The sequence below is a fragment of the Sapajus apella genome, unplaced genomic scaffold (genome assembly GCF_009761245.1).
Source record: "Sapajus apella isolate SASKATOON/1434 unplaced genomic scaffold, GSC_monkey_1.0 scaffold4, whole genome shotgun sequence".
In the NCBI taxonomy this organism is placed as follows: Eukaryota; Metazoa; Chordata; class Mammalia; order Primates; family Cebidae; genus Sapajus; species Sapajus apella.
Genome location: NW_022436944.1, coordinates 2,002,847 through 2,019,926, shown reverse-complemented (window position 1 = coordinate 2,019,926; position 17,080 = coordinate 2,002,847). Strand labels below are relative to the sequence as shown.

General features: G+C 36.1%; 1 protein-coding gene across 5 annotated transcripts in view; it reads left to right on the top strand.

The window, feature by feature from the left end:
* Positions 1–17,080, top strand: part of LOC116538657 (EGF-like and EMI domain-containing protein 1) — a 624,824-nt gene that overhangs the window by 552,382 nt on the left and 55,362 nt on the right. For all 5 annotated transcript variants that reach the window (XR_004263737.1, XR_004263733.1, XR_004263732.1 and 2 more), the window contains one exon: positions 565–678. The gene's annotated coding sequence lies outside the window, so the exon portion shown is untranslated. The remainder of the gene's footprint in view (positions 1–564; positions 679–17,080) is intronic.

The following is a 17,080-nucleotide window of genomic DNA, read 5'->3' as shown; positions in this document are numbered from 1 at the left end:
CAACAAAGCAGATCACTATTTCTCTTCTCCCACCTTATGCATTGTATACTTTCATAAAGTCCCTAATTCACAACACTCTGGTGTGATTATTTTAGCTCACAAAAGAAGCAAAGTCTGGGAGAACAGGATTTAGGCAACCATTTGGGGGCAACTTCCTGAGTGCCATGCCTCCTGAGCTTCCTTTACAAATTACATCTCATTTTCAGGTTTTGTTCTGTGCAACTGCCACTAAAGATCTATATCAAAATTGCTTCCATTGTTACTCTCTGAAAACCACATTTTCAGCAAAAAGCCAACTTCTGTATCTGTGTTTTCAAAGTGACAAGATATAGCATCATGTTGATTTCTTTGGGGAATATTTTTGGAAGTGTTATAAATCCTTGGTGGCTACTAGGATGTTTCTTCTTTGCAGCTCAGTCATACACACACACACACACACACACACACACACACACACACTTTTCCAACTTGGTTAGGCAACAATAGAAATCTCAGACCATTTTGAGATTTCTTACAAGTCTAAGTTTCTTTCTTTCTCTCTCTTTTTATTTTATGTCTGCCCAGATGGCCTCTGGGGACAAGAGTACTGGTTCTCCTATGTGCCCTGTGAAAATGGAGGTCAGCGCAACAGAGAAACTGGAAGTTGTGACTGCACTCCTGGTTACACAAGAAAATCCGGTACCATATGTAAGTCATAAACCTAGACTAAATAACCAACAAAGTTGGTTATTTAGTAACAGAAATAAGAAAAGTAACAGTATGTTAGCTTTGTAAATATTTTTTTTTTCCTGCTGTAGAAGACATTGCTATGTTAGGATACATGTTCCCACTATTTAGTGTTGTGTAACAAACTACTCCAATACTTTGTGGCTTAAAACAATGATTTACCATTTCTCTTAATTCTACATACTGCTGGTATACCCTGGGTTCCCTCATGTGACTGCTTCGGCTGGTAGATATTTGGGAACAGACTGAGTGTGGCTGGGCTGCTCAACCAGGGAAACTTGGCCGTTCCTCTATAAAACATTTCCACAAGGCTAGCTTGGACTTCCCAACAGTATGACAGTTTTAAGACAATAAAGAAGGAGCATTCCGAATGTACGTGAGCAAAAGCTTTGTGAGGTGGAAAAGCCTTGCCTCAGAAGCCACACACTGTCACTTTCACCACATTCTGTTGGTTAAAGCAAATCATGAGGCAAGCCAAGTTCAGGGGAAGGAGAAATAGATTCTACCTGCTGAAGAGAAAAGTAACAGAAGCTTATTGCAAAACACCTGCAAGTTGGGAGATACGGCTGCAGCCGTTTTGGGAAGCACTCAACCGTAGTATGCTATTCAGATTTATTCTGAAAGGCACTTTAAGAACCAAGTAGATTACTGTAGCCTTGTAGTATAGTTTGAAGTCTGGCAGTGTGATGCCTCCAGCTTTGCTCTTTTTGCTTAGGATTGTCTTGGCTATGCGGGGTCTTTTGTGATTCCATATGAAGTTTAAAGTGATTTTTTCCAGTTCTGCGAAGAAGGTCATTGGTAGCTTGATGGGAATAGCATTGAATCTATAGATGACTTTGGGCAGTATGGCCATTTTCATGATATTGGTTCTTCCTAACCATGAGCATTGACTGTTTTTCCATCTGTTTGTGTCCTCTCTTATTTCGTTGAGCAGTGGTTTGTAGTTCTCCTTGAAGAGGTCCTTTACATCCTTTGTTAGCTGTATTCCTAGGTATTTATTTTATTATCTTTGTAGCAATTGTGAATGGCAGTTCATTTTTGATTTCCCTGTCTTTAAGTCTGTTATTGGTGTATAGGAATGCTTGTGATTTTGTGCACATTGATTTTGTATCCTAAGACTTTGCTGAATTTGCTTATCAGTTTGAGAAGATTTTGGGCTGAGGTACATACTGAACAATGAGAACACGTGGACTCAGGGAGAAGAGCATCACACACTGGGGACAGTTGTGGGGGTGGGGGAAAGACAGCGGGGGTGGGGAAGGAGAACATGGGGAGAAATGCCAGATATAGTATGCACCTAAAGTAAAATAAATAAATTTTTAAAAAAAGAACCCACTAGACTAGAATTATCATTCTTGTCAGATGGGAGCAGATTAGGGACTGATACATGGAACTAGTTTCAAGGAGCTGGTAGAACAGCTATCCTGCGGTACCCTTTTCTGGTTGTGACCCTTTATAAGCTGTGGTAACCCTGCCTTTTCACATTCTCTACTCCATTGACAGTGAAACACAGTGATTTGAGAATGTGAGGAAAGCTATGGGCTGGATAGTAATGATGCTGTGTTTTTACATTACTATTTCAAATTTGTCTAATAGAGATTAGCAAACCTTTGTGATTATCTATCGTTTGATGAAGTGAAAACAGTGATTTGAATTAACTTTCAGTGCTTAGGTCTTTCCATTAACCAACACATATATAAAACCAGAAGTATCATATATAAAATGTAAACAGATAGTAATTAGCAGTGAGCTAATCCTATGATCACTTTGGGGAATGCTGCTGCCCCTAAGGAGAACCCACAAGCTAAAGTTATAGGACTAGATCTTTGATGACTTTCTGTATATAGCAAGATAGTTTATTTTAGAACTGTCATTCTGGCACTTTTGACAAGCATTTCAAACAGTAGAATAGTTTACTGGAGAAGCAGTTGGCTGTCCCTAACCTACTTGTTTGCTTCAAAAAAAAAAAAAACCCCGCTTAAAGGTAAGAATTTACATATTCAAAAGGTAGTTACTTGCTATTTCCACAGTGAAGTGACATTTTCTCTTGTCTAACTCAATTTAAATGGAATAATTATTAAGCAGATAGTGATGAAGTTTATACTGTTCCAATTGTCAAGTGATGTAAATAGACCATTTAAAAACAAGTGAAGAAAAAGACAAACTCCTCATTCTTTAAAATATTAATTTTAATAGTTATGTTACACTTCTTTCCTTCTATGATTTCGAATCCCAGAAGAACATTTTATGATAGCCCTGAGAGATTTTTTAGTGATGAGTAATACTATTTGCATTTTATTAGCAACTTGATAATGATACATGTATTGAATTCAATACACAAAAATATTCCCTGGCTTCTAGTCCAGTCCAATTTTAGTATTACATGCTATTATCTGATTTTACACACAGAGACACAAACACAAATTATATAATCACCATAATAAGATATTTAGGAAAATGAATGAAACCAAATGATAGAATTCATTAAAAATGCTTCATGCATACTTCACAAAGAATGTGTGTGGCATTTTAAAAGTGGCTTGTATTTGAAGGAAAGCATACAACATTTCTCTAAATAGCCTGTTATGGTGCTCGCAGAATTTTAAAACCTAGTTACTCTGCATAATGAACTGTAAAAGTACTTATAGGGTATGTAAGTAATACATTTTAGAGGCAGGAGACACCAAAAAGCTGTTGTTAAATATACCGGCTTTTTTATAAATCCTGTTGTTTGGAAGTTATAAATACAAATACTTGGGGAAAATATTTTTAAATATTTTATTTTACTGTATTAAAAAATCCTCTGGATTGTGGTAGATTGGTTTTTTGTTGCTGTTTTTTCTGTTTTTTTTTTTGCTTCCTAAACAACATTATGTATAGTGTGGCATGGCGGTGGGGGCGGATCCCCCGTCCCTTACTCCCTTCATAAAATGTTTTCATTTTGGGAATGGCGGTTAAGTCTTTTTTTTTTTTTTTTTTTTGCGGTTAAGTCTTATACGTCAGACCTTTTAGCAAATAATCAGAAAAGGGCTCCCAGCCTTTTCTTTATCCCAGCATTATTTATAACAACAGAAGCATAAAGTAGAAACAACCTAAACACCCACTAGAAGGAGAATGATTGAGCAAATTATATAATATCACTGGACTCTTCTGAGGCCTTTAAGGTTCATGTTTTAGAAGAATATGTGTGTCAGAAAAATTGACATTGAATTGACATTAAAAACTGTGTATAGAAAATGATTCAAATTTGTAAGAACATGTACCTATGTATGTATATAGGAAATTGCAGAAGAAAGGACCGCAGTTTTTAAACAGTGGCCATCTCTAGATGGTGGGACTATGGTTGAATATTTTTCTCCTTTATACATTGTTGTCTTTTTCATATTTACTAGTTTACCACTTTTTCCTTAGCAATTAGAGAAGGAAATGGCATCATCTTTAGACCAATTGTTGACCAAATATCCAAGAAAAATAGTTACCTATTCTTAAAGTACTCTCTGCTGGCCTAAGCTGTTCCCATAATAATGAAGCTATTTTTTCCTTCAGTCTTATTGAACTTATTGCTATTTTAACTTGACAGCTTTCTCCTTTTTCTTCTATTGTGGATATTAACCATAGCTCATCAGCACTACCAAAACTCTTAAAAAAAGAACACCTAAAAGAGCATAGTAACATTTCCTCTGAACATTTATTTCCCTTTCTTCAGAAACCTCATTTTCTATTCCTTAGTCATTTAGTTATTACTTCTCTGAATCTTGCCCTATTTTTCAGAAGCACTTACAAAACAGGCCCCTTCATTACTAAAGGAGAAAAAAATTAGAAGGAATAAAGAAAAGACAGGGGAAGAGAGGTACTAATTCCAAATACATCCATGTGTCAAATATCATTTGATCAAACTTCATAAAAACCATAATGAAAACAGGTGTAAGCCTTCTGCAGTGCTAAGCTGACAAATGTTTATCAGGATCTATGAAAGATAAATGCACTGAGTTTTAGTGTTTGCTGATTGCCAGGGTATAATACTCCTACCATGGTGATTTCAAGCAATGAATGTGATTTCAAATGGCTCACAAAATTCCTGAAAATGTAACAGTTGGCTTTCCCAAGCAGGTAGTTATGGCTCCAGCATACCATGGGCTGGCAAATATTATTGTATTCTGAACATGCCAAACAATTTCTTAACTTTTAGTTTCTCTTATATTAAGAAATTATTACTTTTCTGGTAGCAGTTTTATTTTGCTGTTTCTAAATGGATAACCTGTTTGACGTTTTTGGTTGAACTAACCAACAAATAGTTCCAACCAACAAAAATTTGGTATTTAGATAGTCTTTTATTTTTAAGACAAAAATCAATTATTTGGCTAAATGGATTCATGATTCAAAAAACAGACAAAAGAAGGTACGAGTTTCTTTACGTGTAAACACAGTCTCCTTAGTCTTCTACTCTAGAATTCATATAGCTGGGATATTGACTCAATGTAGGGAACCGTTTAACAACCTCTAAGCTGGTTTTCAAACTTCCTCTACCTCACACCTAGCACGAATGAGGTGTCTTTAATGACACACTTTTGTTAGAAAGAGAGAGAGAGAGACAGAGAGAAGAGGAGGAATAGGAAGAGGAAGAGGAAGAGGAAGAAGAGGAAGAAGGAGAAGAAGGAGAAGGAGAAGAAGAAGGGGAAGAGGAGGAGGAGGGGAAGAGGAGGAGGGGGAGGAAGAAGAAAAGATAGTTATCAGTTATCTAAGGTAGAAGTAAAGCAAGGTAAAACAGCAAGCAAATTTTAAAAATTAGAAAAGTAATTAAAGTCTTAAATATTACCAGTCACAAATTGCTAAGGTACAACAAGGCACTTATTCTCTGAAACAATTGTAAATCTAAATCTGATTTTTAAAGTTGCTGTAAAATAAATTGTATTTAAATAATACATCTCCTATCCTTTCCCACAGAGAGATGCATTTCCCTTACCAATCTGGCTCTCAGCAGGCGGTCCAGCCTGATGAAGTACGAGCAAAATGTCAGCTCCCACAGAGAAATGCGACAGAGGCGACAGTGCAGCAGTGACAGGCCTTTCAAAAAGCTATTGTGCAAATTCAGTTTTAAAATAGGGATGTGGTTGAGGACTGATGGGTATTTCATTATCAATGCGTTCATCTCCCCATCATCCAAGAGAATGGAAGGGAGTCATGGCACAGCTGATATAAAGCCATTAAGTTGAGCAGTGGTGGATTTGGTCTTTAGAACCTATCTGTATTTTCAAAAATTAGTATTCAAATTAGCTGTCATTTTTAGCACATATCTGCTAAAGGTGATGGTGGTGGGGGGCAAGAGTTGTTCTTTTTTTCTACTTGATCACTTTCCAGTGTCTCAAGTAGATCATTAAAAACAAAGTTAATCTTGTCATTACTTTATAAACTTCATTGAGCTATGGATACTGTTTATAATGAAGTCTATAGCACTAAACACCTGTCTCTAGTTGGCTTTTGACCGTGCTCACATACACCTCACATACTTTAGTCATTCATTCAAGCATCATGTACATTGAAAACATGGTGTCATTGTTCATTACTCTTTCCTGTAATACATGTTTTCTTCCTCTATTTTTATTACCTCTTAAAATTCCTCAAGCATTTTTATTTTCCAGTATATGTAAACAAACAAAATACTAGAGCCTTTCCTTCCATAGCAGAATCAAACATATTGTATTATAATTAGTTGCCTGCTGTTAAGACATTTATCATTAATTTTTGTACCACCCCCCACACTTTTCAGTATAGAAAGGGTACGCAACAAAGATTTGCTAGATTAAAGAACATTCTTGACAACTTAAAATTCCATTGAAATAATTCACAGAGTTAAAAAAAAAAAGACTTGTAAAACACAGTGTTCATGATACTAAAAAATACCCAGTGGCCAATATTTGTTAAACTGGATTGAATTACTCAGTCTTGAAAGATAGCAAGAGGAAATCAAGAAAGCTGCAGCACCACAGCTTCACTGGTCTCTACTCCATTTCTGAAAACACTTTTCATAAGAAGCTTTTTCAATGGGTTAGAAGACTAACATCAGACAATGATGATTCCTTAGCTTCATCGCAAGAGTCCAGATTTATTTCCTTCTATACTCATGTTCAATGTATGCAATCATTTCTTTTAAATGCAACAGAGTTACCTTAGAAAAGTGAATAAATGTCGTCTGGGCACAGTGGCTCATACCTGTAATCCCAGCCTTTTGGGAGGTTGAGGTGTTTAGATTACTTGAGGTCAGGAGTTCAAAACCAGCCTGGCCAACATGGTGAATCCCCATCTCTACTACAAATACAAAAATTAGCCAGGTGTAGTGGCACATGCCTATAATCCTAGCTACTTGGAAGGCTGAGGCAGGAGAATCACTTGAACCCAGGAGGTGGAGATTGCAGTGAGCTGAGATTGCACCATTGCACTCCAGCCTGGGTGGCAGAGTGAGACTCCATCTCAAAAAAAAAAAAAGAAAGAAAGAAAAAGTAAAGCAAATTGTTTCTGGCTTTTAGTGTCTGTATATAAAAGGAAAGAGTTCAACTATATAATAATAATGTATATAATATATAATTCAACATATAGAGAATAACATTATATAGTAAATATATATGTGCTATATACTGACCTATTACTCAAAGCTCATATTAATTGAGTCCCTGCTCTGTATTACACAGTGCTTTGTCTTTCCCACCTGTACGCTCACTTAAACCTCAGAACAACCATCTGAAATTGGTACTATTATCACCCCCATTTTCCGTATCTAGGAAGAATTAAGTTATTTGTCTGAAGTAATGTAATTAGTAATTGAGGACTAGATAATCAGTAAAGTACATACCAATATTACATATCTATCAGATGAGACAGTACTTGCTAATATTAAGTTTGTAGCTGCCTGCTTATAAAATTGAGAGACAATAAAGGAATTTAAGATTCCATGGAGAAACCTAAATAGTCAAGAAATTTAATTAACGTTGTTTTATTTTTGGCCTCATTTTTGCAGATTGCCAAAATCGTTGGTGACATAGCCAAAAACACTGTTGAAATGTCACATGCCGTAATAGTCTACACTCAATTTAATGGCGGAGGGATGGTGTTTTTCTGGGGTTTTTTTGGTCCTTATATAGCAGTATAGCACATTCAACCTATTTCTACAGCCTAAGTAGCCTGGTACACCACAGCAGTAATGGCATTTCCCAGTGGAAGCTTTATATCAGTCAGCATCCCTACTTGTCCAACCGGACCAAGCCTAATGAAAGATGTTGTACATCAGGAGTTGATTATAGGACCTGGCATGGTGGCTCATGCCTGTAATTCCAATTCTTTGGGGACTGACGGGGTGAATTACCTGAGGTCAGGAATTTGAGACTAGCCTAGCCAACATGGTAAAACTCTGTTTCTACTAAAAATATCAAAAATTAGGTGAGCATGGTGGCAGGCACCTGTAATCCCAGCTACTCTGGAGGTTAAGGGATGAGAATTGCTTGAACCCAGAAGGCAGAGGTTGCAGTGAGCTGAGATCATGCCACTGCACTCCAGCCTGGATGACAAAGTGAGACTCTGTCTCAAGAAAAAAGAAACAGAAGTTGATTATTTATCTAGTTCTTAGTCTAACATAATGACCTAACCAATTTTCTCTACATTCTGCAGATGCAGAATTGTCTCAGTCTTTTTTCATTTTTAGAGGGCTACTTAATCTTGACTGTGTTTAAAAGTCTCTTTGTGTGTTGGGGTAAATATCGCGGGCTAGCTGCCTACAGTAATCTGTGGTTACTCTTCCTGCTTGCTTCCAGAGTCCTCAACTGAGTATCTGGCAAAGCGCAAAATAAATTCTTATTTCTACGAAGTGAGTCATCCAGAAATTACCCTCCAAGATATATATCTTTCATATGGTTATAGACACAGACTTTTTCTGTGTTATTAGTTGGACTATTAGTCAACTGTGTTCTGCAATTTTTTATCTACTTATGACTAAATTTTATCTACTTATGATTTATATTTACTTGTTTGGTATCTATTCATTCTAGTACCATAATTTCTTAATATTCAAATGTAAGGACCAGTCTGACATGTCGAACTCTTTATTCTCTAATTTTTTTTTAATGACACTGTGTATAAATATCATTGTGTCTTTTGCAAGCAAACATCCTAAAAAGGTCCATATGGTGTCAGTATTCCTGAGAAATTTTCAGAGTACATTGAAGGTAAGAAAGGTCTCAGGTCATAGTACCCATTAAGTTTTAATTTTGTTACTATCTTTTGAGATTTTTGTATACCTATTATCTGTTAAGTGGTATATGGGGGGTCCTCAACCCCTGGGCCACAGACTGGTACTGGTCTGTGGCCTGTGAGAAACAGGCCTACACAGCAGGAGGTGAGTGGTGGCAAGGGAGTGGAGCTTCATCTTTATTTACAGTTACTCCCTGTTGCTCACATTACTGCCTGAGTGCCGCCTCCTGGCAGATCAATAGATTCTCGTAGGAATGTGAATCCTATTGCAAAACTGTGCATGTGAGGGATCCAGGTTGCATGCTCTTTATGAGAATCTAATGCCCGATGATCTATCACTGTCTCCCATCACTCCCAGATGGGACCATCTAGTTGTAGGAAACAAGCTCAGGGCTCCCACTAATTCTACATTATGGTGACTTGTGTAATTATTTTTGTTATATATTACAATGCAATAACAATAGAAATAAAGTGCACAATAAATGTAATGTGCATGGATCATCCCAAAACCATCTTCCCCACCCCAACCCAAACCATGGAAGAACTATCTTCCACAAAACTGGTCCCTGGTGCCAAAAAGGTTGGAAACCACTGCTATGTGAAATACTAAAAAAGGTAAGACAATATCTTGCCCTCAAGGAATTCAAGCCCAATTTAATGAATGCGAAAGTATATAAATCACTTATTTTAATTATATTTTAAAAGATATTGAGATAATAGATGTTTGATAGCAGACTACTAGATAACCCTACTAGAGAGAATTTCCTAATGGCTTTCTTCAAAAGGTGGGATATTAACCAAACCCTAAAGGAAGAGTGGGCTGGTATAGAGTTCATCCCAGGTAGAGGTGCTAGCATGAAGAAAGGTCTGATGGTATGAAAAAAAAATACATATATAAGATATAAATGGAGTGGTTTGTATGTGATGGGAAATGAAGATGAAAGGCATAGAATAATGGTCACTTGATGAAAAACACATTAACAGATTTAGGCTTTGTTTTTGATTTGGAAGTAATAGGAAGGATCTAAGTATGTTTGAGAGATGAATGAACTCAGTCATATTGTACAGCACGTCATTGTATCTCTGCTCTGTTCAGCATCTCTGTCAATGCATGCTTCTCTGGTTCTGGATAAAGTCCCAGAAAACTCACAAAACTTTTCTAGTCACTCTTACTTTTTGTTGTGTAATTCAATTAAAAACTATCAAAACTTCAATTTCTAATCAAATGTAAAGCTTGTTCCCTTGGCTATCCCAGGCCTAGCACAAGCTCAAAACTGGGGAAGAAAGAAATGGCAGACTTCTTCACTCTAGCCTCACCCTGCTCTTGTCTTCCACCCCCTTCCTGGGGCATCCTCTTCAAGGATAACTTCTGTGGGGCTGGCTGGCATCCAACTTGTAGGAAATGTGCTCTTTTACTTTTCAGGTTGTTGAAGTGTCATTCTGCAGTCTCTCGCAGGTCAGATACCAGCTCATGAAACTTCCAGTTTCCAGGACGCTCATTTTAAGCTCTGAAAGCCCTCTACCTTGGTTTAAGGCAAGAGGAAAGTACTGTGTGGAGAGGGGAGGAGGAAAGCAGCAGTCCTCCGACAACTCCAAAGATGCTGCCCAGCATGGTAATGAAAACCTGCAACGGGGGGTCCGATCACTTGCCCTCTTATCCTGGCTTCTTCACATAGTCTCTCTGTTAAATTAGATAGCTACTTAACTTGCCTTAGTTTCCTCCTCTGTAAAATGGGACTAATAAAGGACTTCTCATGAGATTTTTATGAGGATTAAATAGGTTCATATATGTTGTAATCTTTGAAGGGCATTCAGCACATAGTATTACACACTGAGTTATAGGCTAATAAGAAACTCTCTCCTTAATGAAATCTCCACCAATCTTTAAAAATTAATCCATAGAATTTTTATATACCCTCAAAGTGGCTGAAAAGTTAAGAATCACAAAACTAGACTAACAGTCCTTAACGAGACCTGAATAAATGATCTGGCACACATTGATTTTAGGTTTGTTTTGCAAATCTGAGGCAACAGAAAACATCCATTTTGTATCCTATCTAGTCAGTACTTTTTTAATCCTCATAATCTTATGAGGTATATAGTGCCAATATCCTAATTTCCAGGTAAGGTAAGTGAAGCACAGAGAGATAAAGTAACTTGCTCAAGGTCACATGGTGAGTGAGGAAATTGGAATTGGAACACAAGTGGTTTGGTTCCCATAACTGATCTTAAACACTGTGCAGTGCCCTTGTATACTCTCAAAACAGTGTATACATATACACGCACACTTTGAACAGGTTTTAGTGAATAGATGGAAGGTGAAAGATGACTGGCATTTTAAGCTGTACAAGAAACAGCGTGATGCTATAAACGAAAAATAAAAGTTACGTGGTAGTGTAGTTTGTGTTATGCTGAGCAGAACATGCATGAACAATAATATATTAGAAAATCAGTTCCCGTGAACTCCAAAACGGAGATTAAAACTAGGGTTGTAGACATGGAAGCTATGTAATGTATCTGGGTTTGTGAGATGACTAAGTAGAAAACTCCAAAAAGGAAAGCCAAGAGTGAGTAAGTAGGAACTCAATAAAATCCCTACATTTAGGGGATATATAGGAAGAGAAACCAGTGAATGAAACCAAGATTTACTTACAAACTCGCAGCCTTAAAGCTAAATTTGACTTGCAGATGTGTTTTGAATGGCAGGCAAATTCATTTTAAAATAGGTGATTCAATATTTAAAAAAAACAGAAAACGTAGGAACACTGGACTCAGGCACCCGCGCTCCTGTGTGGGAACAAATGGCCACACTGAATGAGCTCTTACTTCTTTAGGTGGGGCAGGTGCTTTCTGGTTGGTCATGGTCCCTACCACTCCCTCATATTTCACCTGCAGAGACTTCCCCTACTTACTCCTATGTGTTGCCTGCTTGGTCCTTAGGGACATGTATTTGTGACTCCTGCTTTAGAAAGGTGAAAAAGAAAAGAGAACTCAGATATAAAATTCCAAGAAGAAAAGATAATCACTGTTTCACCTGCTGCTTAAACAAAGAAAAAAAATGGAGGATGTATGAAGGCATTAAGATTTAGAACTTCATAGTTTTGGGAAAAAGTAGAAAACACATCAGTGGAAAGAGAATGGAATGTATGTTAGAGGTAAGAAACAAATGGAAAGTAAGGACATTTTTTTTTAAGTTGGATATTGAAGCAAACAAAATGGTTAATCAATTTTTTTTGTCTATCAATGGAATGTTTATAAAGTCTTTAACTCTGCCAAATACATTATCTTTCCTGGGCATCAACCTGTGTCATTTATCTATTAATGAATCTTATTCAATCTCAATCTCTCTCATTTTAGAAGATCAGGTCCAATATAATCATGGCTAGAAGGATTCTAATCCATGAGAGTTATTAATATTGAAATGAAATCAAATATCTGGAAATTTGTTTTCACATAAAACTTACAAAGAATATTTAAATAATTGTGCTGATAGATACTTCTGAAAGTAACTTTTATAACTCACTGAATTTTTTCTATTGTCAAGCCTTAATTTATCTCTCTCCCTCTTTCCCTCTCTCTCTCCCTCCCTCTTTCTCACACACTCTTACTTACATACGTATATTATATTTATATTATGTATTCTTTGTCATAATTTTTTGACATTTTAACATCTCTAAAATTAGGGAGTGTCTTACAAGTGGTGACACAGAATTACATAACTATATTTATAGCTTTCTTATGTAGTTCATTTTCTAGAAATATATTGAAGGAAAGTGTCTGTGACATATTATGAATAATTTCCATCTCCTGGGCCCAGAGGGAGATAGTATATGAAGGGAAAATCAGATAAAATATGTTTAGTTAATCAATTTTCAAACAGTTTGAAGTGGCTCAATTTTAAATGCCTGATTGATAATAGTAGTTATTTCCAAGTTGGAATAAATAACTGCCTGTTGGCTTCAGAGACAATAGTGATGCTCAGTCTGAGATACTGTATTTGCTTTTTTTCTATTATAAAAATGACGGGCCAGAGAAACTGAGGGGAAAAAATCTTCTGCTATTTTAAGATACTGTTGCTCTTACTGTTTTTGTGCAATGATTAATCAACTGTCTGAATATGAAGAAGAAAGGAAAGAAAGCCTGTAGACCACTTAATGTACTTTACCTCAGCACAACAGCAAAGAATTCAGACTTCCTGTATGTCTACTTTTATGAGAGCACCCACATAATTAATGCGTCTTGGAAGCTCAACCTGAAACTTTTCAAATCTTGAAAAATCATTGAAATTCCCTATATATTCCCACAATGATCATGTATGTTAGCTATTACCAGGAAAATATGTTTTATTACACACTAGAATCTGAAAATATCCACTGTATATTTCAAGTATGTGTTACTAAATTTTAATTTAACAGAATGAAAAATGATGTTGCTAGAATGTTCATATATATATGTGTATATAGAAGTTTGCATTTCAAAGACAATGTCTATAATTTAAGCTATGTGATCAGTAGTTTGATTTACATCTTTAATAATCATATTATTTAAAAATTATTTAATACTTTATGCTTTACAAAATATTTTTACACTTATTATCTTGTTCAAACTTGGAAAATTATGCAGAAATCAAGGGTGTCCACTTAAATATTACAGTATTGTTGGAATAGTAAAGATGCCAACTCCAGTTATAGTCTCTTAAATTATTATTGCCATCGAACTTGAACTATATATTCCCTGTAAAGAGTAATGTGCAGTTGTATTGTCAAACTATTTTGAATTTTATATATTTTTTCTCCTCTATTGTAGATTTTTGAAAATTAAAAGAAAAACAAATCTGGTTGAAAACATAAAAAAATTATACATTAGATGATAAATGGTTTTAAGAGTTTCATGCAAATGTTTGCAAATGCATGCTTTGCAAAATAGCACAGTCCCACAGCATAGGATGCAAGTACATTATCCACCTGGCAAGATAGTAAAATATCCTGCTAATTTGTTCAGGGCTAATTTTTCAAATTTTTATAATTTTATTAGTCCCTGGCAAGGCCTTTTAAAACTTTGTAAAGAGTATTAATAACTCATTAAAGATTAATTATATTGAGGTCAAAGAGTTTGAGTGCTATTCAGTTACCTGAATTAACATGCATCTACTCTGTAAAAGAATGCATAGTGCAAGACTCTGCCCTTCCTAAAAACACTGAATTCTCTTTTATGAAAAGACATACACATAAACGTTAACTTGAGAGTATTTAACAATTAAACGAGACAGTGATGACAAAATGCATGCAGAGAAAGAGATTTGTTACAGATGAATGTCCTTAAGGAAAGACTAGCTAACTCCTTAACCTTATGTAAGGTTAACTTCTTAACCATATGTAACTCTTTAACCTTATGTAGTTTGATGACTGTAGGACCAAGCAGAAGCCCTGTCAGTTATGAAGTCTTCACCATCTAAAATCTGTATGTTGTTCTCATTGAACAACAAGAATTTGAGACTATGAGGATAAATAAGAAATAGATTTCTAAATAAACAATAGAGGAATTTGGAGAATTATGAAGTATTAGAAAAGAGAGATGAGGATGAAAAGAAAGATCTAAAGGAATCTATTTTGATTCTTAGATAATTCTAACATTGATGTGTTCAAAGAGCCAGCAAAAAAAACTAATAATAATCATAAATGTGAAAGGAGACTTAAAAAGCATTAAAACTGCTTAAATAAAAACTATTTAAGTCATTAACATATTTCAAATGTGACCTCTGGTGAATTATGTATTATTTTCCTTATCTTTTTAATGAGAAGAACAATAATGCCCATGTTGACAAATTGTTGTGCAGACCAGGGTTATAATATAAAAAAGTCTTCTCTGGGTACATCTTCCACAACTAGTAACTTTTATTATGCCAATTAATTTTTAAATTATCCAGATATCATTTTCCAAAAACTTTAAGAAAAAGTTAATTCAGTGAACTATGTTATATTACTTAGCATGATTATGCAAATTCTTTTAGTTATTTTTATTACCAATTTTAGGTGAAATGATAATTTCTCTGTCTTTCAAAGGGTATTTCTCTTGTTGTACCTGCTTGAAAATCTGTTCCCAAAGGTTTACTGGATTTCTTTTTTTGTAATACATGCTTTAGGGGGGAAATTATCATTTCTTCTTGGAATTCTGGAACGTGAATTAAAGAGTCTGCCAGTCAGCATTGCCTGTTTTCCCTTGGTCCTGGCATGCAGCACATGAATTGGTTTCCAAGGCAAAGCATTCAATAATCTGTATGCAAAGTAGTATTTTTACATAGCTGTGAATGTCATATCCAAATGTAAAGCTGCCTGTTGCCTCAAGTGTGAAATTTATTCTCATTTAAATTTTATGTTTCTTTGCAACTAGTGATGCTGGTATTTGGGGACTGGGCTATAGAAACACATGTGACAGTGGTTATAAGTAGTAATAGCTGTGACTGCACCTCCCCTGCTTCTCCTCTATTGCCTTTGTCTTCATAGAAAGGTGAAGAGGGTTTCATGTGGAAGCTACCCCTCGGCCAAAGCAGTAAATCTGCAGAATTTAAAGGTCCTAGTCATTTTTCTGAATGCGTTTCATTTTGAGCTTTTGAGGTTGATTTCAGTTCAAAGTGCCAATTGAGGATGAACAGGTTACTAGAGAGTTTGCCTATTCATGATGCAACCCAGTTTTCATCCAAATCCCATGTCTGGATCACTTTTAATCTTCCCACTGCCTTCTGTAATGGCTGCTTGCTGCTGCTTTGAGCTACCTTTTTTAATGCAAAGGGTCAATGGCGAGAAACTAGTGTCTCCATCCAGACTTCCTGTTTAGGTAAAGTGCTATACCAGAAATATGGATTCCTGAAGCCATTAGTTATAGTAATTGTGCGGAGTACTAAGAATTGTACCTCATATGAGATAGCAAAAGTGATAGTCGTAGCTATGATCTAACACCCAAAAATGTCCTTTTCTTAGGTAGGTAACTTATTCACTATAATGTTGAGCAAATTGTGGAGCTATTGCTGTGCCACATATTGTCCCCAAATTTAATGACATAAAATGAAAATTATTTATTATTTTTCATGAATCCATGAATAAACTGGGCAGCTATGCTGGCCTAGGCCAGACTGTGGACTTTCATATGTCTGTGGTCAGCTGGCAGGTTGGCTGGGTCTGGCTGGTCCAAGATGTGGCTGGCCTGTCTTAAGGCCTAGTTTCAGAAGTGGCATATCATCACTTCTTGCTTCAGTCTTTTGGCTAAAGCAAGTCACATTCCTAACCCAGATTCAAGAGGTAAGGAAATAAACTCCACCACTTCAAGGCAGGAGTTGAAAGTCGCATTCTAAAGAGAAAAGATACATGGGTACAGAATTGGGGCCAGTTTTACAATCAATCAAACCCAATTGCTTTTCCAGATTATGAGGGGCAATACTGAGGTCCCCTCATATACCAGATCACCCCAACTCACTCATGGTAAGCAAAAGCAAATTGTGAGGTTTTGAATAAGCTCTAACCCTCTGTGAAGTTATCTATTACGATAGCATTTAAGAAAAATAACTAGACAGACCACACATGGTGGCTCACGCCTGTAATCTCAGCACTTTTGGAGGCCGAGGTGGGTGGATCACCTGAGGTCAGGAGTTTGAGACCAGCCTAGCCAATATGGTGAAACCCGTCTCTACTAAAATTACAAAAATTAGCCTGGCATGGTGGTGGGCACCTGTAATTCCAGCTACTCTGGAGGCTGAGGCAGGAGACTCCCTTGTACCTGGGAGGCAGAGGTTGCAGTGAGCCAAGATTATGCCATTGCCCTCTAGCCTGGGCAACAAGAGTGAAACTCTGTCTCAAAAGAAAGAAAAAAGAAAGAAAAAGAAAAATAACTAGACAGCTCCGCATTGATGTTCTGTACTGGTTAATACATTTCTGCAACATTTGGCTTAATATAGATGTATTTTCCCTATGTAATAGAGTCTTGATTTCTCAAATAGAATGTTCTTAAAGTGTTTCTTCTTGTTTTCTTTCATGTATGTGTTTATAAATGTATGTATATGTATGTATCTATGGCTATATATGTGTATATATATATACATATGTATATGTATATATATATATAT